This window comes from Triticum urartu, chromosome 7A, assembly GCF_056163025.1.
Source record: "Triticum urartu cultivar PI428250 chromosome 7A, HENAU_Tu73, whole genome shotgun sequence".
Taxonomy (NCBI): domain Eukaryota; kingdom Viridiplantae; phylum Streptophyta; class Magnoliopsida; order Poales; family Poaceae; genus Triticum; species Triticum urartu.
In genome coordinates, this window is record NC_141879.1 from 24,977,757 (window position 1) to 24,982,006 (window position 4,250).

At 51.3% G+C, this 4,250-nt stretch overlaps 1 pseudogene; it reads right to left on the minus strand.

The window, feature by feature from the left end:
• Positions 1-2,845: 2,845 nt before the first annotated feature.
• On the minus strand, positions 2,846-3,901 carry LOC125518152 (G-type lectin S-receptor-like serine/threonine-protein kinase LECRK3; annotated as a pseudogene).
• Positions 3,902-4,250: the final 349 nt, after the last annotated feature.

The following is a 4,250-nucleotide window of genomic DNA, read 5'->3' on the forward strand; positions in this document are numbered from 1 at the left end:
TGGATGAATATGAAGGTCAAGGCGGCTGTTGGCTCTGTTTTTCCTAATGAACCCGACGCAACTTTTCACTGCCAGCCGATTCCAGAAGGATATGCTAAGGTGATGGTGGATGAAATAACGGAGGGATTTGAGGACCTCCCGCTTGACCACCCTACCGGAGAAGGGGAGACTCGGCTAGGTTCTGCTCTGAAGACTCCATGCCTATGGCGGAAGGAGCTCATCAACCTTCCGAACTGGATGCCTCCGCCTCCTCCTCCTCCTCCTCCGGCGAGTCAGGGCACTCCGCCTCCTCCACCGCCTCCTCCTCCGGCGAGTGACGATCAGGGCCCTCGGCCGGCTCCTTCTCCGGCGCGTGGTGGCACTCCGCCTCCTTCTCCGCCTGCGCCGGCGCGCCCGAGCAGCCAGCCTACTCCTCCTCCGCCTCGTCAGCAAGGGCGGAAGAGACCCGCCGCCGCTCTGGCAGCTGCTCCGGCGCATCGTAGTCCTTCTCCTCCGCCTCGTAAGCAAGTCAAGAAGACTGCCGCTCCGTCTGCTCTGCCGGCGTCTAGCAGTATAGCCAGAGGCGGGAGGAAATACAGATTCGGTCCTTCTCTGAAGACTCCAGAGAAGTTACCATACGAGAGGACCCCGGAGGAGAACGCGAGGATCGCGCAAACCGAGAAGGATGACTGGTTTCAAGGGTTGAAAGCAAAGAGACATCCACCTTCGAAGCAGAAGCTAGATCCGGTGACAGTGAAGCGCACTCTGGCTGCCCTGGCAAAACCACCCAAGTCTTCGCCGAAAGGCAACTATGAGCGCATTATTGGAAAGGCATTTGCCGAAGCGGAGCGGTCAGGAAGTACTGTCAGTGATCAAAGGATGAAAGAACGATGAGCTGGGAAACAAATTGCCCAACTCGGCGAACAAGCAAAGCAATCGTGCCCCCCGCTCAAGGTGCCTAGCGTCGATCCAAGGATGGTGCCCGGTTATAACAATCTTGACGATTACCTGCCCGACGATGTACATTATAATTTCCTGGACGTGCAGATACACAGATACGAGTACGGGAAGCCTCTTGTTAAAGATGAAAGATCTCTATCAACGATGATGCGAAGATTGCATGATTGGTACTTGAAAATCTGCAGAGAGTCTGGGGGGAGGAGTACTTTGTATGCGAGAGTTAAACCGGAGCATGACCTTGTTGGAATTGAACTGTTGCCTATTCCATTTGAGGAGTTCTTTCAGTTTTTCAATCAATTGGCCCTCGATAAAGCAACGGTCACCTGCTACTGTCTGTAAGTACTACTACTTCTGTCATTAAGTCTCTCTATATAGCTCAGCTCTTTCATTGCATGTATTTATAATTATCCTCACTATATTATGTAGATTGAAGATCGCCGAATTGAAGAAAAGACAAATCGGTGATATTGGGTTCATTAACACAAATCTCATAGATGCAGTTCAGGTTAAAGATCATGCCGCAGAAACCGAGGCCAACTTGCTACGATCATTCAAAATAAATGAACACAAAGATATAATACTCTTTCCTTACAACTTCAAGTGAGTGTTGTCTTGTGCATATTCGGTTTCCCTTATATATTAGTCCAGGTTATAGTAATGTAATTGATGAGTTATGCATGCGTGCGCAGTTTCCACTATATTCTCCTGGAGATTAGGCTTGAGCAGGGAGTAGTAACTGTGTTGGACTCGAGACGAAAAGATCCCCAGAAGTGTGCGGACATGACTGAAATCCTCAAGAAGTAAGTTAAATCGATCATTATCCACCATATCAGCCAATTTGTTCATTTCCTGATATCAAGTAATTGTTTTCTTTTGCGTGGCAGGGTTTGGAGAAAATTCAGCACAAAATCCTCGGGACTCCCGAAGGAGCTGCAATTTAGATACTCGAAAGTAAGTACTATAGTACCATGTTCCGCGCGTCTCCTAGCTATTGATTCAAGCGCTAGTTTCATCAATACCATTTGGCATTCTTGCTTATCTGTTTGATTGACCTCTATGTCTTGTAAAGTGGTTGTGGCAGGAACAAGGGAATTATTTCTGTGGATACTACGTCTGCAAGTCCATCCGCCACACGACCTGTGAGCGGGGCTACTCTGACAAACAATATGAAGTGCGTAAGAAATAATATTCACAATTTTTGTTTATTACCATCATTTGTGTTGAGTTTCATTAATTCATATATATATGTATTGACCCCCTTCTTCAAATTAGATGTTTCGGCAGCGGGATGAACTCCTAGAATCAGATCGCATGCGAGCAATTCAAGAGGAATTGGCGGCATTCTTTCTTGACCACGTGATCGCTGAAGACGGAGAATACTATGTGGACCATGCGTCCATAATGTAGGAGATTATATTTGTAAGAGATAATTATTGTATATATGTAGCCGGTAGTGTCGGACGATAGATATACGAGAACTTGTTGTTCGACCAATCTCTTGGAGAAGGAGAGGTGGTCGATATCACTTCTCTCTGTATGCATATATGTTCATGACGATCTTCTATTTCCTTCGTTTGCTTACTAGCTAGTTAGCGTGCCTAGTCCTCTCTATACGTATGTATAGTACGTAGCGTCGACCAAGCACGGACATAAGAGAGGACACTTCTCTCTATTAATTAGCTATCTAACACAATATATGAAATACCTAAATTAACCCCCCAAACCCCCCTTTCAAAAAAAAACCAAAAACCTCAGCCACAGAAATGCTGACGCGTGGAGGTCTATTGGTCCCGGTTGGTGCCACCAACCGGAACCAAAGGCCCTCCTGTCTGGGCTCGGCGCACAGGCCACGTGAAAGCCCATCTGTCCCGGTTCTGGTTTGAACCGGGACTAAACGGCGAGGGTATTAGTAACGACCCTTTAGTTCCGGTTCAGGAACCGGGACTAAAGGCCCATATGAACCAAGACAAAAGGCCGGTTTTCTACTAGTGACGCAGAACGACCCAGGGCCGCACATGCCTTGCATCCTGGTCGTCTTCAACTCGCAGCCCCCACCACCAGGGAGCGTGCCCGACACGGTCCAAGTCGTGTTCTGGCCGCCACCGCCGCCATGTTTAGGTCGGGCGTAGGCACGGACGATGCCGTCGGGGTCCATCTTGGCGAAACGGAAATAGTTCCTGCCAGTGGCGAGAGTCGAAATCAAGTTGTTGATGCTGCCGTCATAGAGAGTGTAGCTTAGGTGGCCATACTCGTTGAAGGTGATGGTCGTGTTGCCGTAGGGGCCGTTGGTGGCTGTGGCCCAGTAGGCGTTTTGCAATATGTCACCGGTGAAGAGGTCGATGCAGAGGACGACGTTACCGTCGCTCTGGGCTGCCAAGCTGAACCGACCCGTGGTGAACTCCGTGTCCGCGCGCTTGGAGAAGAGAAACCCCTCCAAAGATTGGCCCGGAAGGAGGGTATCCGTCGGGAACCCAAAGCTCTCCCAGAGCACGTTGTCGCCGTCCCCGAGGAGCTGAACGTTGCCGGAGTCTGTTAGCACGAGGACGGACCCACGCTTCATGCTGGGGGTCGGGGCCCTCCACAGCTCTATGCTGCCGTCGGTGAGCTTGAGCTGGCCGTCGGCAGGGATGCTGAGGACGGACCGTGCCGTGGCATTAGGCGTGGTGCCCATGGCGGACTCTTTCGCGTACCACACCACGGACTATGCCTGCGGCGGCATGGAACCGAACCGGAACCACGTGGCGAGGAGGAACTGGGTCGGGTCGGAGTCGTGGGCACGGAAGCCGAAGGCGAAGCTGCCGGATAGGCTGGTGATGTTGTCCGGCACCGTCAGGGTGTCTCCCGCGGTCAGTTTGGTCCGCGCCACGGCCACTGGGAGCAGACGAGCTTGCTGAACCAGCAGCATGGCAATGGAGGTGGTGACGCGGAGGAGAGCAAAGCTGGGCAGCGCCGGCGGCGGCATGATGTTACCGCAGCTTCGTGCCGGACATGTAGCGTGTGTTGCCGTATTGCCTGCAGTGTACGATCGTAATTAAGTTGGTGGATCCGGTCGTGAGATGACCGTCGCGCTGGGTGGGTGGGTGGGCGGGCGTCAACGGATGCTGCGTTGGTTCCATAGTTTTAAAGAGCCGACTATAGCCCCGCTATAGTCTTGCTATACCCTTTTCAGCACGGTGCCGCTAAATGGTTTCATGTACAAAACATCCCCCTATAGCCCGTTATAGCTGATTTTAAGGTCTACCGCTATTTGATATAGCCTGCTATTTAAAACATTGGTTGGTTCCCGCCTCACTCAAGTCCAGAGTCTGACC